Source organism: Equus przewalskii, chromosome 3, assembly GCF_037783145.1.
Source record: "Equus przewalskii isolate Varuska chromosome 3, EquPr2, whole genome shotgun sequence".
NCBI lineage: Eukaryota > Metazoa > Chordata > Mammalia > Perissodactyla > Equidae > Equus > Equus przewalskii.
Window position 1 is genome coordinate 81813985 of NC_091833.1, and position 26953 is coordinate 81840937.

Below are 26953 nucleotides of genomic sequence, written 5' to 3' on the forward strand. Positions count from 1 at the left end.
AAAGGAATTCATTGAAATCTTGGTGGAATGCAGTGTCTTATTACCTGAAGGTACCCCTTTGAGATACCAAAGTCTTTACCTCCAAGGAAAGCACTGAGCTCTTGTGGCACCTTCTAAGGGACGCCACTTTGCTACTCCCATTGTGCTCCTAATGCACAGTAGACAGCATGTGAGTTATTGCTTATCAGGGAAGTTCTGATCTTCACTGTGAAATGTTGTTTTCCAGATGTTTGAGTCATTAAGAGTGGTGTCAGCACAGCAAGCAGGCCTTCCGTTTTGGGCATCTATGCCTTCAGCAGGGGTTTGTAGCCTACTGGTACCGGCCTGATTATAAACTTCAGATAGGAGTCAGGCATGTCCAGGAGGTGGCAAAGGAATCCTTGGACTAGGCTAAGTCCTGCCTTTGTTTTCATTCTCCAAGCCGCCTCAGGGTGCAGAGGCTAATGCTGCTGGGGTGAGGCGATTGGGGAAGAGCCAGGTGGTAAGATGGCTTCCCTGATTGGTATGAATTGTCAAATAAGACTTGATTGTCCTATATCTGTACGGGATATTTACTTGGTAGTTTGAAGTACATGATCTTAGATGAAACCTCTGAGCCCAAGGTGATAGACAGTGTGCAAATGAAGGACATAAGGCAACCTTTCCCTGTTTTCTCACAAATGTCAAACTGGCTAAAACTAGAATGAAGCTTTGCTTCTTAAATGAGTCTCTGCTTTCTTTTTGCTAATACCCTTAGGCTAGGAGGACATCATATCTTTCTATGGAAAATGAACATGAAAATCTGTCCCCTAAAATACTTCTCAGGAAAAAATGAACAAAATGGAACAGGAGAATCAGGAAAAAGAGTTGGGATTCATTCCTTTCTTCCCTTCCTCCTTTCTTTCCTTCCAGTTTGGTTTGTATTAAACCCTTCTAGATGTGAGGCACACTTAATGGTTCCTGCTTTGTGTTAGAATAGTAATGCTAATTGTTAAAAGAAAAAAAAAGCTATATTTTCACGTTGCTGAGAGGATTTCTGCCTAGAGTATAAAACACCTGTTTGTGACTTTTTTCCCCCACACCAATTAACAGTTCTGTCCAGTAGGTGGACTCCTTCATGTACACATAGGGGTTTTCTTTTCTCTTTAATCAAGTTTTCCTTGAACCTGTGAAAAGACGTATCCTCATATTGAACTTTTGTTTTCACCAATTTAATATCTGAAAGGCTAAAAATAGTTTCTGGAATACCTATTCCTGTTTGAGAAATAACTTCATCTTTAGTTATTTTTTTCATTTCTGTTTTAGTTTATATCTTGACATTTTTGTTTCTAAATCAGGGCTCCTTTGCAGTAACTAAATTTACCATCTGCATTTGATTCTTTTAAAATAAACTGCATTTCTAAGCTTAATTCATCACAATATACAAATATATGAATAATTATAATTAATATAATTATAAATTGACACCAAGGACCAATGACCAATATTTCTTCTGAGAACTAATCTTTTTATAGTCTCCCTAGTTGTTTTCTTCATTCATTCTGGAGTAAATGTTTTTTTTTTATAATGCATCATTTAACAAAAAATACAGCACATGAGTCATTTTGAAGCCACTCCCTACAACTGACACTAGTTAATATTTCTAGGTTCACCTGAAGTCAGATGTCTGGCAGTTTCTCTATGGCCACTGGGACAAGTGCAGATTCTCATTCTAGGTTATCAGTCTTCCTTTGTCCCTAAATCCTTACCTTTCACCCCCATTCTTTGAAAATGTTATCTCAACACGGGCTCATAAACACTGAGATGTTGTCTGCATGGTGAAATTTCTACTAGTTGATTCAATACATTTATTCCAACATGAAAAAGCAATCTCTTGACCTGGAAATCTAATTTAGGAAAAGCCTCATTTAGGTAACCTTTGTGTGCTATTTCTCTGTGACTGGGCCAATGATGATAGCGTGTCACCTGAAACCAAATTTTTCTAACAATTCATTACCTTCTCATATATTACAGGTTACACCTCCAGTGGAAAATTTAAATGTTGAGATAAGTGAAAAAAAAAAAAGGGGGGGGAGAGGGCAAGCTTTTTCCTGCATAATCCAGCTGAATTTTTGCTCTTTTATTCTAGGTTATAAATTTGTTGAAAGAAAGGGTTGTTTCTTATTCATCCTTGTATTTATCCTGGTATCTGATGTTTAACTTGGAGGCAAAGCTGAACGAAAGGCATTCTATTACTTCAAGATTTGAGATAGATTAGAACCTTCTGTTAAGCAGAATAATTAAGGATGTCATTATAGAACAGAAAATTTTTTAAAAACTCCACACACAGATATTTAAAACAGACAGATATAATTTTGAATCACAAGTCCTTTTTGTTAGCTGTCTGGCCTTAAGCAAGTTGTTGAACCTCTTGGAGATTCAGGTTTCTCAATTTCTAAAATGGGAATGGCAATACTTAGAGTCAATTGAAGACAAGGTATTATATACCTCATCCAATACTATGTTATAAAAATTAAGACTCAAACCCAGCTCTTCTGATTTCTACTGTATAACACTGAAATTGGCATTCTATACTTTAGATACATGTAAAGTAGGGACAGGAATTAGAAAACGCCATATTGTTCCAGGATGATCTAGGGAAAAGAAAAAAGGTAATGCTGGAAATTCATTCTGAAAACATATTTAAATTTTGAGACCCTGGTGTGGTCTGAATGTGTCCCCTCCAAATTCATATGTTGAAATCCTAATGCCCAAAGTAACAGTATTAGGAGGGGGGGCCTTTGGGGGTGCTTAGGTCATGAGAGTGGTGTCTTCATGAATGAAATTGGTGCTTTTATAAAAGAGAACTCACAGAATTCCCATCCCCTTTCACCATTTGATGATACAATAAGAAGTCTATGACCCAGAAGATAGCCCTCTCCCAACTATGTTGGTACCCTGATCTTGATCTTCCAGCCTCCAGAACTGTGAGAAATAAATGTTTGTTGTTTATAAGCCACTCAGCTAATGGTGTTCTGTTGTAGCAACCCAAATGGACTAAGACAGACCCTGACAAGAATTTGAAATTGATATGTAGACAACGTAATTAAATGTTTACTACTGTATCAGTTGGTAGATAAGAATTAACTTTAGAGAAAATTTTAGTGCAAAAAAAAATATGTGGAAAGATAGAGGATTCTGAAAGGACCAAATTAGAGAGATTATTTTTTAAATTAAGCCAAATGACCATGACATATACCAAAATATCAAATCTATGAAGTTATTTCAAGAAAGCATGAAGAAAATAAACTAGATTGGAATTGTCAAAACAATTGAAAGCAATTGATAATATCCTTCACATGGTTAAGCATTTCCTTCTAGAATTAAAAAATTTAATCCAGATGTGATGTCAATTTAAATATACTCAGTATTGGTTCTAGACTTGAGTATGAAAATATAATGCACTTTGATTTTTTTTTAACAAAAGTTTAAGATAGAGATTTTATTTCCCACTGCCTATCAAAAATGAGAGGAATCTGGCCTTATTTTGTATAAAATTATAACCTTCAGATTACGTTATCCAAGAGCCCAAGTGAAGGATATTCATTAAACATTTCGTCCCCATTGCAATATTCACCACAGATAATGACGATAGTACAGGTACACAGTAATAATGATGGTTGCAGACAGAAGAAGGTTAAGAACCATTAAGTGCTATTTAAGAAAATGACCAGGGTCTACTATTTGATTCTTCCTGTACTCTGCAGGCCACTGTATCAAATGGCATTCAAAAGATTGCTTTCTTTTAGGCTCTACCTAATATCTTTTGGACCTTTGCAAATCTGCATGCTACCTTAGATGCTTCAGCTTACAAGATATCCTGTTCAAGCTGTACTATAAAAGCAGAGGAAGTAGCAGCTCCAGGCTCTCCATCTTTGTCAGGACTCCTCCTGAGATATTAATGTAAAAGTTTACTAAACCAAAAATTGAGTTATAGCCCAGCTTCAATTGGACCCATTAAAGTGGTTTATGGTTCAGAGTAAGTTACCAGATTTATGTGTTTATTGGCAGAGTTTATAGTGTCATATAGACCACATACAGGTGGAGTTGAGGAAAGAAATCAATCTTTGTCATCTCTTAGTCTTTTTTGTCTCTGAGATGTGGTAGGAGTAGTGGTGAATAAAAGCCAAGCAAGCTGTGAATCCCATTTAAAGAGATTGGGGATAAGATCTCAGTTCTCACATAGGTGATATTTATAACCTCCAGATTTTAGAAAGAAGAGAGCTTTGGTTGTCAAAGAGAGATTTTTGCTGTCCTGGGACACACTTGTCTAAAATTCTAGAACTTCCAGTAAAATTTTTCTGCATAGCTTTCAATCAGTTGCACCAGCCACTTCTTCAGAACATCTCTTGATCGATAATGCCCGTGAGACTGGAAGGAGAGGAGAAAAACTTTCTATATAGTAGGAATGGAAGCTCTAGTAAGAGATGTCTCTGGCTGCTGGCCCAAATTTTCGAACTACTCCATTTTTTCCAATGTTTCTTCTTAGATTAAGAATGCCTATTTTGGGTGCCGGCTCCGTGGCCGAGTGGTTAAGTTCGCACGCTCCGCTTGGGTGGCCCAGGGTTTCGCAAGTCCGGATCCTGGGCGTGGACAAGGCACCCCTCATCAGGCCATGCTGAGGTGGTGTCCCACATACCACAACTAGACGGACCCACAACTAAAAATATACAACTATGTACCAGGGGGATTTGGGGAGAAAAAGGAAAAATAAAATTTTAAAAGAATGTCTATTTTTAAGGTAGTATTTTATTTATTTAAAAAAATTTTTATGACTCTTCTGGTTAGCAAGTCCGCCACATTTGAACTTAAGCCAGCCATTACTCAGATAGACTAATTGCCTATCTGAGATGAGTTTTAAAATGTATATTCGAACAACCAAAGTTTTACTAAATACCATCAGTTGCGTGCAGCACTAATTAGGTGTAGCAACTCTTCATAGCACAAACAACGGCAGATGTGTTTGCAGCATAGATAACGCTACGCTCCTTTTTTGGTCCTTGCATCAACCCTCCCTGCTCTAGTTTATTTTATATACGTGTGGTTTTATATTAACATATTTTAATGATTTTCAAAGTATCTATTGTTAATAATTTTCTTATGGTATCCCAAAATTGCAGAAAAATTGGAAGCATAGTACAAAGAATGTTTTGTTCCCCTGAACCATTTGTGAGTGAGTTACTAATTTGTTTCCCTATCATTCCCAAACACTTTACTGTTTAAACCCTGCAAACAAGGACACTCCCACACATAATCGTGATACCACCATCAAAACCAAGAAATCAATTTTGATACGTTCAGAGAAATCTCAGTTCCATTCAAGTTTTGCCAGTTGTCCCAAATGCATCTTTTATAGTGAAAGGATCCAGCTCAAAATCACATATGGCGTTTAGTTGTTTTGTCTCTTTTGACCTCTTCAGTGTGGAACATTTCCACATTTTTTCTTTGATTTTCATGACCTTGACACTTTTGAGGATTGCAGGCTAGTTATTTCGTAGAATGTTCTGTCTATAAATTTTACTGATGTTTCCTCATGATTACAGTCAGATTAGGCATCTTTGTCAAGAAACCACAGAAGGAATGCTTTGTTCTTTTCGTTACATCCTATCAGATGGTGCATGATTTCAGTTTGCCCCATTACTGCTGATGCTCAGTTTGATTACTTTATTAAGATGGAGTCTGCTAGAGTCCTCCACTGTAAAATAATTCTTTTCCCTATTGTAATTAATAAATGTTTTGTGGGAAGGTACATTAGAACTGTGTAAATATCTTGTTCCTCATAAATCTGTTGTTTACTTTGTTAATTGTTACCTATATAAATAAAGGTTTTCTATTTTATTTTTGTGCTCAAATTGTTACCCAATTTTGCAGGCAGTCCACCACTTAAGCTGGCTTCTCTGTCCTTAGGGTATGTCCCATTATTTGAGCATTTCCTTACTTTGTGGCTTATCTTTAAAAAATTTTTTTCCCAGCTTTATTGAAGTATGATTGACAAATAAAAATTGTATGTATTTAAGGTTTACAATGTGAAGATTTGATATAAGTATACATTGTGAAGTGATTACCACAGTCAAACCAGTTAACAGATGCATCACCTCACAATTAACTTTTTTGTGTCTCTGTGGTCAGAAGACTTAAGATCTACTATCTTAGCAAATTTCAAGTATACAATACATTGTTAGCCACCATTCTGTACATTAAACCCCCAGAACTTACTCGTCTTAAAACTGAAAGTCTGTACCCTTTGGCCAACATCTCCACATTTCTCTAGCTCCCCAGACCCTGATAACCACTCTTATACATTCTGTTTCTATGTGTTTTACTTTTTTAGATTGTGCGTATAAGTGGGACCCTGCAGTATTTCTCTTTCTCTGTCTGGCTTATTTCACTTAGCATAAGGTCCTTTAGGTTCATCTATATTGTCACAAATGGCAGAATTTCCTCCATTTTTTTTTTCTTTTGAGGAAGATTGGGCCTGATCTAACATCTGTTGCCAATCTTTCTCTTTTTGCTTTAGGAAGATTGTTGCTGAGCTAACATCTGTGGCAATGTTCCTCTATTTTATATGTGGGATGCCACCACAGCATGGCTTGATGAGTGGTGTGTAGGTCTCTGCCTGGGGTCCAAACCTGCAAACCCTGGACCACTGAAGCGGAAGATGTGAACCTAACCACTACACCCCCAGGCTGGCCCATGAATTTCCTTCTTTTTTATGGCTCATATATTTTATTTATCTATTTTATGTAGAAAAAGATACAAATATGAAAATATATGAATGGATAAAGAAAATTATATATATGTATATATATATATATACATATATATAGACACACCAGATTTTCTTTATCCATTCATCTGTTGATGGGCACTTAGATTGTTTCCATGTCTTGGCTCTGGTAAATAATCTGCAGTGAACATGAGAGTGCAGATATCTCTTTGAGGTACTGAATTCCTTTCTTTTGGATATACGTAGAAGTGTAATTGCTGAATCTTACATGATAGTTCTATTTTCAATTTTTTGCAGAACCTCCATACTGTTTTCCATAATGACTGCACCAAATGCCATTCCCACCAACAGTGCATGCACAAGGGTTCCCTTTTCTTCACATCCTCACCAACACTTATCTTTTGACTTTTTGATAAAAGCCATCCTAACAGGTTTGAGGTGATCTCATCATGATTTTGATTTGCATTTCCATAATAATTAGTGATGCTGAGCACCTTTTCATATGCCTGTTGGCCATCCGTATGTCTTCTTTGGAAAAATGTCTATTCAGGTCCTTTGCCCACTTTTTAAATTCGGTTATTTGTTTTTTTGCTATTAAGTTCTATGAGTTTCTTATATATTGGATATTAATACCCCCATATCAGGTATTTGTAGCTTATCTTGTACTTTCTCTGTCTCAGGCCTAGAATCAACCATTTCTCTAACTAGCTCGATTCCTTTTAGTGTAAAATGGTAGAAGCTAAGAGCAGGAGTTAGGTGTGTCGATGGCTTTCAGAGTGTCACTGCTTCCAGGCCGTACAGTGGATAGATCTGGGGAATAGAGAAATGTATAACACGCATACAGACACGTAGTCCTTCTTGTTCATAATTATTTCTCTCTGTATAGTGAAAACCATGAGTTCTCATTAGTATTACCAATACCAGTCCAAAACCACAAGATTCATTCTAGTTTTCTCCTTTTGCATATGTGTAATTTTCATCTCCGAGTCTCAGAAATCTGTCTTCTAGGTTTCTCCCAAGAAATATATTATGCTTAATAAACCAATCTCCCATCTTCCCTTCCAACTCCTCCCCTATGCAGATGCTCTTTTCACCCTGTGCCAACTCTGACTCTCCATAAGGGAATGTCCTCGTCACTCAGGATCTTATGCCCTATCCTAAGTCATTCTATGTGGAAATGACCTCCTCACCCTGCGTGGACTATTACATCCATTGCTAGGCTTCCCTCATTTATGAATGTCCTCCTCATTCCATTTGAGCTCTTGATTCTCCCTGCTGGACCAGCCTACATGCGTGAAGCCTCCTCACCCTGCTGGAGCTCTGATGCCTCATACTAAGCCACACCCATGAATGGATGCCCTCCTCATCTTGCTTAGGTACTGAAATCTCATGTCAGGCCACCTTTCCACAGGGATCTCCTGCTTGTTCTGAGTGCTGATGCTGGGCTTCTTCTCCCTCTTGCTTGGATGCTTTTCCATCTCATACCTCGTTCCAGTTTGCTCTTCCATGAGGATGCACTCCTCACCCAGTTCAGACTCTGATGGTCCGTCACAGGGAGCCTCTCTCTAGGGGCACCCTCCTCATCTCATCTGTGCTCTGATACACTGTTCTGGATTACTATGAGTGCGCTCTCTCAGCCAGCAGACATGTCTACTTTGCTCTCCCCTGCCTGTTTGATTTTCTCAATTCTTATTTTAGAAAATTAAAAAGCTTCCTTCTTAAAAGAACAAGACAAAAACCTGTGTTTGAAACTGCAAAAATCAGGAGGTCCTCTACTCTTTATAAAGAGAGTCACCACAGATTATTTAAATATCACCATCCATTGTATTTAACTTGTTGCTTTGTTTATAAAAATTTGATCTCTACTTAACCTTTTTCACAGCACATGGATTTGCCCCATTCACATCACTTAGACAATCATCAATCTATCCTTGGGTAATAGTACAGTTAGTAGAATTTCATTTTATAAACCTTTTTAAAGATTATTGTATCAAGTCCACTTTGTGTCCTTGTATCTCTAGTATGTTTCCAGCAATGAAAAAAGCACAATGGGTAATACAAAGGAAAGATAGAACAGGAAATACTTCATGACTTCAAGCAGCTTATGATCTACTTGGACTAGCAGTGGTTCCAAAGGAGAAACAATGCAGCACAGCATATAAACGTCACTGAATTGCATAGCCAGGTGGTAAGTGTAGTGCAAATTCAGAGAACAGTATGACTTGTGGGCAGGAGCAGTTGAAAGTTTTTATAGGATTTATGACACTTCAGTCGGCCTTGGAGGATAGATAGGATTTGGATAGCTGAAGAGATGGGGGCAAAAAGAAGAGGTGAGCATCAGGAAAATCACTGAGGTAGAATATTCAGTGGTACATGGGAGATGAAAAGGAATTTATTCTGATGGGATCAACAGGAAGTTGAGAAGTCATGAGGTTAGATTGATAACTAAGATGGGATACTATTTTCTGGGACTTGGAATCTGTCAGCATAAGAAGTGTGGGCTTTTTCCATGGTCACTAGGCCACAGAAGGGTCTTAAGCAACACTGTGACATGATGAAAGTGGTGTTTAGAAAATTTAATCTAGAGGATGTTTATAGTGTGGGTTGGAGGTGGGGAAAACTGTCATGTAGGCAGTTAAAAATGAGCTGGAAATGATGAGGGCCCAGAATTGAGCTATGATACCAAGGATTGAAAAAGTGGAACAACTCTGAGCTCTTTCCAAGGACAACTGAGAAGACAGCAAAACAAAAAAAAGTGAAAGGTAGAAAGTGGCTCCAGAAGACATTAGGCAGTACATGCGTGGGCAGTGCATTCTCGCAAAGAAACATTAAAATCTAATTTAATTTTGCACTTGCCATTGAATTTAAAATGCCTTTCTTTAATTTCCCTGTTTAGTAATTATTTTGTTCCGTGACTCCTTCTGAAAATCTACAATATGCCCATTAAAAAAGCAAAATAGGGAGAAAAATTAGAAAGAATGAATAATAAATGGTTAGAAACACATACTTGTATAGAAGATGCTCCTATATACAGTGTAGCTGTTACCCGTAGGCAGGCACATGTTCCAGATAAGTTTTGCAGCCTTAGTTCTCAGCCATCGTCCTGGAAGCAAAGGGGATATTTAAAGTATTTTTAATAAGCAGTGTAGAGAGGCAGGAATGAGTCTGTAATTTTCAGAGAATACTTAGGAGACAAGCTGGTACCCACAGACATATCTGTTAGGGAGTACTTTGGTTAAACAGTACTATGGTTATGTCCATATACAAACAAACACATAACAGAAGAGAAGCAGCCAGCATAGAATGACATGTGTCAGTCTTACAAAATATACAAAAATATCAATGTTGAGAGAAGTTTCCAGAAGACGTCTGCTAGGTTTGCAGGTATTCAGCCAAATTTACAATTTTCCTGATGTTTTTAAAGCATCATTTCTAGGTCTACATAGACGAAAAAGTACTGTGTGCTTTCAGAATGCATCAGAGACTACATAAAACCTACATATAAAGCATAAACTTGATTTTGAAATATGATTAATATAGCTGAGAATACATTCTGCTCTTGGAACAAAACAAACATACACAAAAGAGTAAAATGATGGGCCATATGTTCTTTGATAGTTACAGAAATGGAACATACAATGAATACCGGATCAGTTTCAGCTTGTGATTTGTTTTTTAGTTTTGAACATTAGATATTGCAACTGAAAAAGTAGATCCCCAGTGAAGATTACAGGGCTGAAACTCTGCTCACCACTTCATTCCTTTGGGCTCTTCTTGTATCTTTGCTGCAAAAAAATACCTCAGCTTTGCCTTTAGTCTATTTTGTGAATCTTAAAAGTATCACAAATTTAAGCAAATTCTGACTTTCCTCCCCTCCCAGCTGTGTTGCTCTTACTTGAATAAAACATAAAATTAAATGTTGGATTTGAGTTATATGTTGTAACTTATGAATTGAATTTAGTTTTCACAGAAATCTGAGCCAAATGTCCATGCGTTTTTAAAAAAACAAATAATAGATGGATAAGCTGAAGTTCACAGACTAAGAGAAACCTTGCTTTAATTTGATTTAAGACACAAAGTGAATTGTAATCTGAAAGCAAATATATTTTTCTCTTTAGGATCCATAAGATTTTAATCCATTTACCCATTGGACATCAATTTCAGTCCCCTCATAATTGACCTGCTGAATTGACTGTGGTTTAAATAAAGAAGGAAATGGTAACACCTCTACTAACAAATAATAGAAGAATTTATTGAGCTCCTATCATATTTTAAGTGCTTTCTACTTTATTTAATTTCATTTAATTAAATTAACACCAAAGCTGTATGAGGTAGGTAGATTGCTATCCCCTTTTTAGACACAAAGTGAGTCACTAAATTGTCCAAGGTTACACAGCTAGGAAGAGGTGAAGACATGAATTCAGACTCCGACATTCTATCTGAGTTCATTTCCTTAACCCTATACTATGGAACTGCTTTGTTGACATATTTGTGAAGAATTACCTTCCAAAGATAGAAATAAGAAGTAAAGTATGTATTCCTAAAAGTCAGATAAAGGAATTGAGGCTACAAAATGTCGTTAAACACATAAAATATAATAGCAATAGCTATCAGACGGACCTCTTAGGTTATATTTAATTAAGTTTTTCACTTATTTGCCTTCCCCAGCACCATTTTCCAGATGAGGAAACTAGAGGTCAGAGGCATTAAATACCTTCTTCCGGATCACAAAGCTTGTAAATGTCAGATTCAGAATTTGAACACAGATCTCTGACTTCTAAAATCTGTGCTACTTTTGGTAGGAACCTTGGAGTCAGAAAAGAAGGAGTGAAAGGAGCAATTGAGTCCAGATTAGGGGAAATACAAGAGGCTGTGCTTGTGGCTCAGGCGGTGAGAGAAAAGAGGAGGCTTGGCAGTGCTAGGGGCTGGGTGTTAAGGCGGAGACAACCTCACTGTCAGGAAGAGACCACATTTCTGGGGAGAGACACAGGTTTCAACAACCTCAACCCAGGAATGAAGGCTTCTGCATCTAACAATGCATTCCTCATCACACCACAGTCTATGTTAAGGACCACATAGGATCTCTGAAAGAGTATTTTTTCCACCCTAAGTTAGCAGATCTAAGTTTGAGGTTCTAGTTCTGCCAGCAACTGGATGAATAATCAGAGGAAAATCACATACACACTTTTTGAGCAGAAACACACTGTTCGTCTTTCAAGGTTGTGATAAGAAACATTCAATGACGTTTGTGAAATGCATTTATGAATGTAGTCCACCTTGCCATACTTGCTAGTTACTGCTTTGACTAGTTACCTCGATTTCCAGCTTTTTTCTTTCCTTATAAGTCTGAGGAATGAGACACTTCCACACACACACATACAAGACACCCGTCAGAATCTTCAGGGATTGGGGGAAGTGGAGCTGTATTGTTTGAAATAGTCTCCTACCCCCAGGAAATTCTTAAATATTCCTCTGGGGTGTGCCAGCCTACACCAAACCAAATAATTAGGTTGAGTTTAACTTTGAGATGCAATATTTTAAAGCCATAGAATAATCTCTATATATTTCCTCCTCCTTCTCTCTAATGTTTAAAGTGTATTTAACATAAAGCTAATCTTTTCATGAATGAAAAATGGCCTGAAAGTCACATGCTGCTTGAGTTAGTATATTAAAATATCATAAAATATAAGTGATACTACAATACTTTCTTCACTTTCTTGGGATATTCTGGGGAAGGGGTGTGGTAAAGAAAGTCAAAAAGTGACAATTCTGTTCCCCAAATGTGATTGGCAGTCTCTTTCCATCCCACTTTTGTACCAGCCATTTCTCCTGTTTGAACATTGCTGCAAGTCTCCTCCACTCTGCCCCCAACTCTGGTCAATTCCTGCATTTTCTTTAGGTCTCAGTGTACAGGTTGGTGGCCTTGGGAAGCTTTCCCTCTTCCTAAGTCTGGGAGGGTGACCCCACCAATCTGTTGTTCTCAAATCATCTTTTACAATTTTAATATTTCAATATTTTAATTGCCTTAGAACATCTCTGTGTCTTTCACTAGACTTTATGGCTTTCAGGACAGGTTGTGTGTTTTGTTCACCATTGTGGTCCTTATCCAGAGGTTACAAACTGTGGAGATCTGCACATTTTGGGAGGGGAGGCTTATAAATTATTTATTTATTTATTTTTTGCTGGGAAATATTCACCCTAGCTAACATCTGTTGCCAGCCTTCCTCTCTCTTTTTTCTTTTTCTCTACCCAAAGCCCCAATACGTAGTGGTATATTCTGGTAGTAAGTCCTTCTAGTTCTTCTCTGTGAGCCACTGCCACAGCATGGCTACTGACAGACGAATGGTGTAGTTCTGTGTCCGGGAACTGAATCTGAGCCGCTCAAGTGGAGCATGCCAAACTTTAACCACTAGGCCATCAGGGCTGGCTTGAAATATTTTTTTAAACTGAGCCAAAATTTTAAGAATTAATATACTTTACATTAAAAAACCCCCAGCCTTCCAGTTTCTTTTGAAGAAAATAAATATCAGAAGTTCTAGTGACATTTGTACCATCTCTCCAATGCTAGTTCCATGGTAAATGACCTCCTTATTCATGTTTTGTGTTAATTATAATTTCCCCACAAAGAGAAGGTTGTTTTAATGGGAAGAATACAATTTGGATTTTTAAAGGGATCAGAGTCTTCTTTTTGTGGGCTTAAAACTAAATAAATTATTTGCTTAAGAACATAGGCTAGTTTCTTCACAGTGATCAGGGCAGCGCTTTAACTCCTTGGAGGAGCAGATCGTGCTCTCAGGGCTGTCAGAGTGAGGCATGTTGTAGGGAGACTGTCATCTTCAGGTGAAATTAAGGAATGTAATTTTATGGATAATTTATCTAAAAAGGACACTAACTTTTGTTTGAAATATGGGGTAACTGTATTTTTCGGTTGCTTTTGGATGTGTGTATTAGGAGGACACTTCATTAGAATTTTGCTCGTGTACATGTGTCAACATGATTTTCACCTTTTTTCAGTTGTCATTGAAATCTGTTTCTCTTAGAAAATAGTGAAGACAGTATTGAGTGTTGTTGATCATTGTTTGACACTGGAGATTGACAAGAGTAAATAAAAGTCATTTCTTTGAGTTTATTAGCTTTTACTGTTCAGTGGTGAATGTTAAATTAAATATTATTTATATATTGTATATAATCCACCTTCCCTGGATTTCCCAATATGAAGCACCTACTGTTTCCAGGCGGTTTCCACGCTATTCTGTAAAAATACCATGCTCATTCCTTCCTCCCAGTGTTCACATATTGCCTCTAACCAAGACCATTTCATTTCTCCCCCCTGGTTGCCCAAATCTTACCTATTCTCCCAGGTCTAACATAAAGTTCTCTTTTTCACACATCCTTTTTTGGTAAAAAGAATTTTATGTTAGAAAGAGTATGGACATTGGAGTTGGAGAAACCTTGTTTTGAGACCAAATCTTCTGCTTCCTGGATATGTGACTGTGTAGACATTATTTAGCTTCCCTGATCCTCAATTTCCCCACAAAATTGGTGTAATAGTTAGCTCAGGTTTTTATGAGAAAAAATGTTGTAGCATGTTAAACATCTGAAGCATCATAAAGTGCCAGCAAACATTTTTATATAGCACTTAATGAACCACAGACTGTAAACCAGCAGCTCACAGGCTGCGTCGGCCTCAGAGAGGTGTGTTTGATTTACAAGGTGTTTTAGAATGTTTGAATTAGATTCTAGTGCTGAAAAAAATAGAGATTTTACATAAATGTCTAGATTCTTGTTTCTGTTTAGAAAATTAGAAATCTGGGAACCTTGGGCCTCCGTTCCCAAGTGGCAGCAGTCCATGGGCGCTTGGTGGGCAGCTTTTCTGAGAAAGCATGCTTCCTTTTGGCTTAGCATCTACTTTGCCTCTTACACAGATTTTCTTGGCCTTCCTGGACTTGATAATCATGTGAATTTATGATCCCAGAGTTAAGCCATTTATTCTTGTATTTGAATACATTTTACCGTTCCTCTTTAAATGTGTATATATCTTATTTTATAGTACATAAAAATACAATATATTTTTATGTACCTTATTATATATAACATATATATCTTATTCTATGATATATGTGTGTGTGTGTGTGTGTATATACATATGTATATATACTCGTAGAGGGCAGACATGAGATTTAAAATAATTCTTCAAAATCCCCACCGGCTTCTAATAGTTAATAAAGTAACTAAGTTAATTAATCATAAGTTAATAAGTACTAGATAAATTTGATTATGAGGTGAAAAGATGTACCTGTGTCAGTGGAATTCATTTTATCTGATATTAGTATTTCCTCCATCTCTCTATGAGACTATGAAGGAAGAGAAAAAAGAAAAAAAGCAAAACCTCATCTTGTTATTTCTTATTCTATCTGCTCTTTCCAACACGAGGATTGGGTTTTCAGGGCTTTTCTTTTGTTCCTTGAAACTTTAGGACTGCATACATTGTGAAAACTCGTTGTTTTGATCGGTTTTTACTTCTGTAGCTCTCCCACTGGGAGATTGTACTTGCTCTTTGTTTAATTTAGCTGTTACATAAATATGTTGAAATGCTCCACCATTTCAGTTCCTACTGTGAAAATATTTTGTAAGCAGCAGTATTAAAACACTTTTTTCTCCGGGCTGTATAGATCATAGGAATGTGAAAGTAGCAAGACAATGTGGGGCTCATCCAGTGCGCCTCCTCATGGCACACTGGGGCATAGAAAAGAAAATGCTGTGCCCACAGTTCACCTTGAGGTAGAAGAACCAGGCGTTCATGACCCCAAGTCAAACTGATGTTTGAATTTTAAACAGAAATTCAGCTTTTTATCATGTTTGTAAACCAAATAAAGTGGATTCCTCTGAAATGGTGGTTCTCCACCTCACATCCAAATCAACTAGGACTTATTAAACTCACTGTGTGGTGTGATTTTATTCTCCTAAGAGCCGTATGGGGTACGTATTGTTATTATCCTCATTACAGCAGGGAAATTGGAGGTACAGAAAGGTTAGGTAACTTGTTGGGAGTCAGACAGCCAGTGATGGCTGAAGTGAGATTTTGACTCTTGCTGTCAGTCTTCAGCTTCTGTGTCCTTATCCAGCAGGCCACCTGCCTTGTCATCATGTGCTTCGCTTCTCTATTCTGTTCTGCTCTTGTCACGTCCGTGTGTAAGAACTGGTATAATATTGACAACGTTTTTAGGCTTTCCACCTGTGATTGCTTAAAGTTTAACCTTTGAAGTTAAGACTTTCTAACTTCGTCACACAGTTTTATCAAACTGTATTGCCATTCTTCCAACTATTTCTATTCCTAGTCACCATTTCACCTATCTCTGAAATTCTGAAGTTGCTGTAGTTTCACTTTTCTTCCACTGCAAATATACCTTACTGATGCTTGCCTCTTTAAAAAAATAGATAAATAAAAACTGTAGGTATGATGACTTTGGATGGGTAAAAAACATCTCTTAATAGCTTTGCCTCAAGAATTTTCTCAATTACTCAAAAAAATCTCTTTTCCCCTAGGGATAGTTTTGGTCTTCTACTATTAATTTCACCCTTTCTCTGAAAAGAGTGCCTGCTGGGATGAAAAATTGTGCACTTTCTATTCATGGGAGAATGTCCTGTTCAACTTTTTAATGTCCCTTTTTTTTTTGCTAAAGCTATATCCGGTGCTAGATGAGGCACTATGGGAGGAAACTAAAGGAGTGGGGACTGGAGTTTGCAGTTGAGAAATAGAACATATGAGCAGTGTGGCGGATAGTTAAGTCCATGTAAGGTAATCCTTGGCAGTGAAAGCCAGTGTCGCATCCCCTAGTGCTGAGCTGAGGTGAATGTGGAGAGTGAAGCGCAGTTGAGTCAGGTGGTGTTAGTCAAGGGCTTTGGAAGGAGATCCTGTCCAGTCCTGGTCCCACAGTCACACCCTCTGCTTGGCACTCATTCTTCACTGATCTGGAGGAACGTGGAGGAAGCAGATAATTCAGAACTTGGGGCTCTGTTTTTTTGACATAACATTTTGGTTTTTTTGCTTATAAAACAAAGCCAGACTTAACTGTGAATATTTTAAAACTATAAAAAGGTATGAAGAAAAAAATTGTCACCCAACACTTAGAGAAATCCCTTGTAAACAGCTAATTATGTATTTCTCTGGGTCCATGTATTTATTTGCTGAAACACCTGTCTGTTGCCTCTACATTATGTAAGTTCAACAAACTCAGGATCATACTGTCTATGTAACTTTTAGCTTATTTTTTTCTCACTTAACCTGTAAGTTGGAGTAGCTTAACATCTATAACTAATCGGCCATACATTTAGTATTATTCAAAGGCATGGTTTAACGCCTTTGTTATGTTTTCTTCTGTGACGTTTAGCATGTATTTTGTTATTCTCTTCTTACACCCTTCTGTCTTCATTTTTTATTAGGAATAAGTGTTTACCATTCTTATACAGAAATCTTTGATTTCTTTCTTTATAATGAAGTAAAAATTATATAATTATTTTTGGTAAATTTCTTTAGGAATCAATCCTAGGTCAGGGCTTTATAGGTTAAATGTATGAGCTTTAAAGAACAACAGTTTTTTTTTCTTATGACAAAATTAGATCACATTTATAAAAACTTTAGAAAATATAAATTGAAGAAATGAAAAATAAAATATCTGATATCTAGATTCCTCTCTATTGATGTTTATATTTTCATAATTATTTCCCATTAAAATATTACTATGGTTTATTTCATTTAGCTATAGAACATAACTGTCTTTCCAAGTCATTAGTTTTTTCTAAACAACTCTTTTAATGACTTTATAATATTCCATTATGAGACCATGTTATTATTGATGGATGCGTTTTATTGGATATACAAGTTATTCCCAATGTTTTATATTGTAAAAATTCTGTAACAAACATCTCTTACTATATGTTGCCAGATTTTGTTCCTGATACCATCTTTCATTTATTCATTCTTTTCACAAATATGTCTTCAGTTGGCACAGGGAAAATAGCCACTAGCCTCATGGAACTCATACTGTCAAACAGCGCTGTCCAGTAGAACTTTCTGCAATGATGGAAACCTCACCTCTGTCAAATGAAGTTATTTTATTTTAACTAAATTAATTTAAATTTTGATGGTCACATATGGGTAGTGGCTACCATCTTGGATAGAGCAACTGTAGAATTTATCTATTCATATTCATATAAGTCTGCCAGCTGTCTTGACTACTGTACTGTAGGAACTTTCATGTGATTTGTACTAAGATTTCCTTTATATAATCTTTGAAGAGAAATACCTTCACAGAATTATTCTATTGCAGAGGTTTTACTAAATTCAATAATATATATTTTTAAACTCAATGTAATCCTATTTACAAAAGAATCAAAAATAATAAAATATTTAGGAATAAATTTAACTAAGGAGGTTAAAGACCTATACACTGAAAACTATAAGACATTGATGAGAGAAATTAAAGAAGACATAAATACGTGGAATGATATCTCATGTTCCTGGATAGGAAGAATTAATCTTGTTAAACTATCCATGCCACCCAAAGCCATCAATAGATTCAATGCAATTCCTGTCAAACTTTTTTTTTTTTAAATATATTTCTTTGGCTTGATTTTTTTTTTTAAGATTTAATTTTAATTTTTTTTTTCTTTTTCTCCCCAAAGCCCCCTGGTACATAGTTGTATATTCTTTGTTGTGGGTCCTTCTAGTTGTGGCATGTGGGATGCTGCCTCAGCATGGTTTGATGAGCAGTGCCATGTCCGTGCCCAGGATTCGAACCAACGAAACACTGGGCCGCCTGCAGCAGAGTGCGTAAACTTAACCACTCGGCCATGGGGCCAGCCCCTCCTATCAAACTTTTAATGGCATTTTTCACAGAAATAGAAAAATAATTTTAAAATTTGTGTGGAATCAGAAAAGATCCCCAATAGCTAAAGCCATCTTAAGAAAAAACAAAGCTGGGGGCATCACACTTCCTGATTTCAAATTATGTTAAAAAGCTATAATAATCAAGAAGTATAGTCCAGGCATAAAACTAAGCACATAGACCAATGGAACTGAGTACAGAGCCCAGAAATAAACCGATACATATATGGTCAACTAATATTTGACAAGGGAGCCAAGAATGCTCAGTGGGGGAAAGGATAGACTATTCAATAAATGGTATTGGGGAAGCTGGATATTCACATGGAAAAGAATGAAATTGGAACCCCATTTTATACCACTCACAAAAATTAATTTGAAGTGATTCAAAGACTGAAATATAAGACCTGGAACCGTAAAACTCCTAGAAGATAACTTAGGGGAAAAAGCTCCTTGACACTGGTCTTGGCAATGATTGTTATGGATATCATGCTAAAAGCACAAGCAAGAAAAGCAAAAATAAAGTGGGACTACATCGTACTGAAAGGCTTCTCTACAGCAAAAGAAACGATCAACCAAATTAAAGCAGCCTATGGGATGGGAGAAAATATTTGCAAACCATATATTTAATAAGGGATTAGTATTCAAAATATGTAGAACTTATCCAACTCGATAGCAATAAAACAAATTATTGGATTAAACAATGAGTGGAGGATCTGAATAGATGTTTTTCTCGAGAAGATATACAAATGGCCGACAGTACATGAAAAGGTGCTCAACATCACCAATTATCAGGGAAAAGCAAATCAAAACTACAATGAGATATCATATCAACTGTTAGGATGGCTATTATCAAAAAGACAAGAGGTAAAAGCGTGGAGAGGATGTGGAAAGAAGGGAACTCTTGTGTACTGTTAGTGGAAATGTAAATTGGTGCAGCCACTATAGAAAACGGTATAGAGGTTCCTCAAAAAATTAAAAATAGAACTACCATATAATTCAGCAATTCCATTTCTAGGTATATATCCTAAAGAAATGAAATCATTTCCATAGGGAGAGATATCTGCACTCCCATGTTCATTGCAGCATTATTTGCAATAACCAAGATATGGAAACAACCTAAGCGTCTGTTGATGGATGAATGGATAATGAAAATATGTGTAAATGTATATGAAATATTATTCAGCCTTAAAAAAGGAAAGAAATCTTGCCACTTGCAACAGCATGGATGGATCTTGAGGGCATTATGCTTAGTGAAATAAGTCAGACAGAGAAAGACAAATACTGTATGATCTCACTTATATGGGGAATCTACAAAAATTGAATTCTAGAAACAGAGTAGATTGGTGATTGTGGAGTGGAAGGGGTGCATGGATGATGGTGATCAAAGAGTACAAAGTTCCAATTATAAGGTTACTAAGTACATCTGGACACCCAATGTACAGTATGGTGACTATAGTTAACAATATTGTATCATATATTTGAAAATTGCAGAGAAAGTAGATCATAAATGTACTCACCACACACAAAAAATGTTAACCATGTGAGGTGCCGGTTGTGTTAACTGGCCCTATTGTGATAATCATTTTGCAATATATATGTGTATCAAATCATCACAATGTACACCTTAAGCTCACGCAGTGTTGTGTCAGTTGTATCTCACTAAAGCTGGAAAAAAAGGATAAAGTTGTTTCCTTATTAGAATACATATGGATTTGTATTGAACTGCAAAGTCAGTGCTCTTGGCGGCCACCGGCCTTCTTGGATTCTGTCATGGGCCAAAACACCTCTGATGACAACTCCATGCCTGTATTCCCAAATAGCTTGTATTACTTCTTACTTTATGCCTGTGTCACCTTTAATTCTGTCACTGCTTAATTTTCTTGGCATTTCTTAGTTTAAGTCCAAAGGAAAATAAATGGATTGTCCCTAGTAATTTTTTTTTTAATTGAACCAGTCCTCATCTAATGTCAGAAGCCAACCTAATGGATTCCTGCCCTTGGATTAGATGCCTAGCCCAGGTCCAGTGAGTTTGCTCCTGTGGGGGCATGGGCATGGTACAAAGCCTGGTCAACTACTGATTGTCTTCATCAGGGATGCTGACTTCAGCAGCTTGTTATGGTATTGGCAGACAATATAGTTGGCCTATGTAGAGTAGTAATTCATTCTCACTAATATAGCACGGGTAAATAACTATACTTCTTTACAGTGTTAGTAATTAATTTACATTTTTCGCAATGCTTTACAGCCTGAAATTGTGTTCACTTATATAACTTCATGTGATACTTCACATTAAAATGAACTAAAATCTTACCCCTTAAGGCAGTGGAGACTAGATATTAATATTGTGCTATGTTTTTTCACGTGAGGTAGCTATACTATGTGAAAGCATTGTGCAATTTGGAAAGTACAAGAAATTTATCTTCATTTAACATCCTGGTTATTTTTCTGGTCTTGAAAATGCTCACAACTTATCCTAATAAATAATAATTATTGATGGGTACATGCATCAATAACAGAAAGATTGACAGGTGATAGACTCACAGTATAAATCCTGGAAGGAGCTGTATATCTTATTCAATCCAACACCTTAATTTTAGCAATTCTAAATCAATTTATTCATCTTCCTTAAGCCCATTAAGGAAGACATGTGCTCTGATTTTTGCTTTAATCTAATGATCCTTGCAATAAATTCTTCTTAGAATTTATCACCCAAGAAAAAAGTTTTTCCTTTGCTAAAGTGAAATACTTCTTTTTGTTGGAAATAAGGTTACACGATCTGTATTTCTGTCTTTGTAAAAGCTGTCAGAAAGCACAGGGCTAGATTTAATTTTCGAATTTAGTTATATGGCCTATTTTAAAAAATAGTTATTATCTCCAGTTCATTAAACAAACTGTTGAGTGGAAACCATGGGCTAAACATTGTGTAGGCCCTTTTTACTTAGCTAGAGTTTGTGTATGTTTATCTAACAATGTATTTACATTTGCTTGTCTAAATGTATTTTTCCATTTTCATGAAAGCCACCTTAACCATTTTTGAAAATAGCTAATCAGTCAAATAGTGCTTATTGATCACACACTACGTGCTAAAAGGTATACCAGTGAAAAGCTAATAGTTTCTGCTAGGGAGGAGCTTACATTCAAGTGGGGATAGGCAGGAAAAGGAGAATAGGAAAGCTGTTACTAATAGAATAAGGTGAAAACTCCGCCATGCCATGATCTAGTCTTATACTTCCCTTTGCCTCCCAGTGTCAAGGACATTATTGAGATTAATGAAGACTGTTACACTTCTGAACCAACTGAAACATAGGAGCAACTGATTTAATATTTTAGCCTTGATTATGGACCAAAATCTGGGGAAAAGCTGATGGTACAAGGGCAGAGTTTTATTGCTAGCTTATAGGAGATAAATATACTATAAATATATAATATATATACACACACACTATGTATATAAGTTAGGCAGAGTAAATGTAGATAAATATTTATATATGCATACACACATATGTACACACACAGATATGCATAGATAAAGTATATTGAAGACATAAAAGACAAGGCACACATTTTGAGTAAGGTCATCTTATAGAACAGGAACTTTGAATACTTGCCTATTTTTTATCCAGTTTGCCCCTCTACGTAACTAAGTGCTCAATACATCTTCATTGAGTAAGTGAATAGAGAAGAAATTGCTTTCAAGTCATTATAGGAAAATAGGATGCTTGCTGCAGATAAGTCTAGATAAAAGCTGAATACTAATCACATTAGGGCATAAAATAGTCTTTGACTGTGTGACAGTGCTTTATAAATAGTATAAGTTTGATACAAAATATAGCTGATATAAGTTTGATGCAAATTGTGCAAAAAAGCAAGAAGACACCTTCTTTCACTGAGCTCAACCTTGTTAATTCAGGGCCTTGCGCATAATACATGCATATTAGATTTGGTTGTATTAATTTTTTTAAAAAATAAAAGCCAATCTAAGCATGTCTAAAGACAATGAAAAGTTTGGAAATAGGTTATCTTATCTACTTAGTAATTAAAATGAGCTGACTTTGATTAGTAGTAAGCATTAGCCAGTTTTAAAATACTAACTTTCAAAGCCTGATAAATAGTGAAGGAGCTCAACTTTGGCACTAAGTAGGTCTTCTGGGGAGCCTAATAAGGCTGTCTGTCATTTACTTAGCAGTACCTCTTACCACTTTCTCCTCGGAAGAAGGCTAGAATGGAGGTGGCTCAACCTGGCTTCTCAGTGATTACCTATGAGCTTGATAGATTATAAGGACCCCTCACACACACACAAATGCACAGAGAACTTCATCATTGCTAAAAAATAGCTGTAAATCTTTCAGTGCAGGCACTAGTATTGTTAGTGAATGACCATCTATAGCAGAAAGAACTGAACTTTCTGGCTTCTTCCAATTCCCATGCATCATCACTGTCTCTTTGCACTTTCACCTCGGAAGGGGTAAAGTAGTAGACCCCAAGGTTGTCAGGGAGGTGGCTCCACCTGGCTTCTCATCTCCCTTCCAGTGTTGAATACCTGTGAGCCTCAGGCAAATCAGCAGACTCACCTTTCCCTTTGCTCTTTATCTCTGTTTCATGTTTCTCTGAGGAAGCTGGTGGTAAGCCCCTTGGAGAAATGGTTTTCTCTTAGTTTTCCTAGTACCTCACTGGCCTCTCTTCCTTGATCTTTTTTCCCCTGCTGTTTCATATAACTCTGGCCTCTAAATGTTGTAGTAACTCAGGGCCTTCCTTACTTTTCTATTGTTATTATTGTTATTATTATTTGTGGTTATTGTTATTGGTGCATAACAAATTAACACAAATTCAGTGGTTTAAAAAATACACATTTTTTGTCTCATAGTTTCTTTGGATCAGAAGTCTGGGCATATCTTAACTAGGTCTTCTGCAAGACTGCAGTCAGGGTGTCACGGGGTAGCATCTGAATGCTTGACTAGAGAGATTTATTTCCAAGCTTACTCAGGTTGTTGGCAAAATTTTCTTGAGGCCAAAGGAGTGAGGGCTTCATTTTCTTGTCGGCTGTAGGCTGAAGAACTTACCAGATGCCAGCTAGAGGCTGCCCTCAGTTTCTAGAGGCTGCCCTCAGTTCTTTGCCAAGTGGGTTCCCCAACATGGCTGTTTGCTTCACAAAAGTCAGCTAGCAAGTGAAAAACTTCAGCAAGATGAGTGCTAGAATCTTATATAATTTACTAGTGTAATCACACAGTGCAATTCATATGCATCCTGTCACATTTTCTATGGGTTAGAAACAAGTTACAGGTCCTGCTCACATTCTAAGGAATGGGAACCATACTAGGGCATGACCAGCAGGAGGCAAGGATGATGGAGCCACATAAGAGTCTCCCCACCCCAGGGCTAGTGTCTGTCCTCTCTCTTCTGTCTGTACTCCACTTCCTCCTGTATCTCATGGTTTAAATACTGTCAGTGAGTGGAAAACCCTCGGTTTTATATTTAAAGCTTGATCTCTTTCTCTAAACTCCACACTGAAATAGCCAACCGATTACTTTATATTGCCCCTCTTGGTGATGTCTAATAGGCATCTCAAAATTTACAAACCCAAAGTCAAAATAATTATTTCCCCCAATAATCTGCTATTCCCATAGTTTCTCACTTCCACTAAATGGTGGGTCTGTCCTTTCAGTTGCTCACATCAAAAACCTTTACGTCATCCTTGACTCTTCCTGTTCTCTCATATCCAACATCCAGTTTATCAAACCTTTTTTTAAATTTGCCATTTCTTGGTTAGTATCCTTATCTTCAGGTGGCACTAAGACTTGATCTAAAATATAAGTCGCTTGGTGGCTCTCTGGCAACCATTCCAGTCCTAGTGGGAAGTAAACTCTATCTCCATTTTCTAGCAACTGGCTCAGGTCCTACCTTTAATAGGATGGACCACATGGAACCCCAACACCACTGCTCTCTGACTTTGCTATTGATGGAAAGCCATGCAGCTTTACCATATGCCAGATTAGATTATGTCAGATGTTGCCTGTCACCAAATGAAGCTGCATTTGCCTTGATGAACCTCTCAGTATTTGTTTCACTCCAAACATCAAGATGGAGTAATGCAGGTAATACTAGTTACCTGATTCCTCTCCTAACATACTCTTCCTGCAGAGTTTTCTCTGTGGCCTGTCCTCTTTTCATCCTATTCTTTTTTTCTTCCTTCTCCCTACATCCTCGAAAACTGTGTTAAAATCTACTTCTGGGTAGGTATGACTTCCTATCATTCACATACACTTTGGTCTAAAATACTAAATACATGTATCATTTTCTCTAAGTGTATTTTTATTTTAAACTCTTACTCTTGTTATAGAATGAAAAATTTGTTGCCTTCAAAAGGATTTGAGACATTAGCCTGCTGATGAATTTGGTTTAAGGCGTAAACAGTAAAGAGGTCCATTCCTGCTTCCTTAAACTCACAGCAAAAATGTGAGGTGTGCGTACTCTCCATACATATGGGGTGTACCTTGGCCAGAACTCTCTATCTCTTTGAGCTGGGACACAAGTAAATGGTGACTCATGGAGGGAGCTGGCAGAAAAGAGGGGATGATTTGAACCACATGGGTTGAGAAAAGTTTACAGATTCCTTCTCTACCACTATAGGAAGATGGGTAGCTATGTCCTCTTCACATACTTTGTGATTCTTTCTTTTCAACTTTAAGTTGTTTCTTAAAGTTCATTAAATCAGGTGTCATTTGTATAAAAATATTTACCGTTGGTGGAGTAGTATATGGTGACTTTACCTGAGTGATATAGACCACATTTACCTTTTTGCATTTTTTCTATTTTGTTGAAGCCCCATGCTAATTTTCTAATCCTATTTTTAGGATTCTGAATCTTGAACGTTCTGAGGAGAGCATCCAGGCTTCAGAGTTCCTGCCAGGTAATGAGAAAATATGGAAAAGTCCCATACTGCCCCGATTAGAATTTCTCTATGAGTGTCAATTTTAGATAACCGCTTTTTTATAGGGGGGAAAAGTTAAAGTTCTGATAGGAAATTTTATAAAAAATAACATAGAATTGACAATGAAACCATTTTTTAAAGTTGTATGTACTCTTAATTACTCTGTTTATTATTGAGAATCAGCCTACCCACAGATAAAATAAGAGACAGATGCCACTCTAACTAGACAAATGTTTCCAAAATAAGATATTTCCTATCAGCAGAAAATGTTTTACTTGATAGACTAACTTGATAGTATTAACAAAAACAGTTGGATGCAGAAGAAAATGTGTGTATTGCCAACACACATTTTCAGGAGATAAGCACTTGTTACAAGTACTACATGCCTAGAGAAATCTTTGTTTTGGCCAGCTGAGACCACCACGTGTTTTAAAATATGTCATCCATTATTTCAGTGTTAAGAGCGCCCCCTGGTGTGATTGTATGATCATATGTTTATGAGAAATTTAGATGGTTTTTAAAATCTCATTTTGCTGTTATGTGGTGATGGGCCTTCTTTGTATGCTAGATTGACTTGGTCAATATGGTGTGTAATTATCTAGAAATATGCATTTAATTTATTTCTTGCTCTTCTCTGTGGATTATATTTGGTATCAGTGGTCAGCCTGAAAGTAGAATTTGGGAATATCTAATCCTTAAACTTCTTCAATCCAAGATAATGACCTTAATATATCATTGAGCAAGTGTGAAATTATATGCTGAGATACATTTTTAGAGAATAATCAAATTCTTTGCTGGTAATTACTTTATTAAGTGGCAAATTGCTGTGAACAGTTTCTTTTTGGTACACTTAGGAGCATTTTAATAGTTAAACATGAGAATTCAGATGAAATATCCATTATGTAAACATGAGAATTCAGATGAAATATCCATTATGTAAAAAAATAATCCAAGTTTTGAGATACTCTTACAATCCAGCAGCCCTCTGTTTGGTATAGAACTTGCAAATATAAACATAATAATTCATCCATGAATCATAAACAGAGCTCTAGCCCCTGAAATCACCCTCACCCCCATACATTTTCCTTCAGAATTGGCAGCAGAATACCTATTTTGTAACTGTCATTTTTCCTTACATTTAATTTTTAGTCCTTTGGGAATAATTAAACCATCCTTGCAAAGCGGATGTGTCCATAATATTCTAAACTACGTTTCTGTAAATTTGATGATTGCAACTATATTTCCCCCTACTGTCTCTTCTCCATATTAAATTTTCTTGATTGTTTTAACTATTTCTCATAGGTTCTATATTCTAAACTTGATCATTTATGGGGCTATAAAACTGAGTTGTTTGCTATAGACTCTGTCTGTTTTCATTTCTTCTATATGCTCC

General features: G+C 36.7%; 1 protein-coding gene across 7 annotated transcripts in view; it reads left to right on the forward strand.

The window, feature by feature from the left end:
- Positions 1-26953, forward strand: part of COX7B2 (cytochrome c oxidase subunit 7B2) — a 125273-nt gene that overhangs the window by 15957 nt on the left and 82363 nt on the right. For all 7 annotated transcript variants that reach the window (XR_011538204.1, XR_011538203.1, XM_070612913.1 and 4 more), the window contains exon 2: positions 25484-25539. The gene's annotated coding sequence lies outside the window, so the exon portion shown is untranslated. The remainder of the gene's footprint in view (positions 1-25483; positions 25540-26953) is intronic.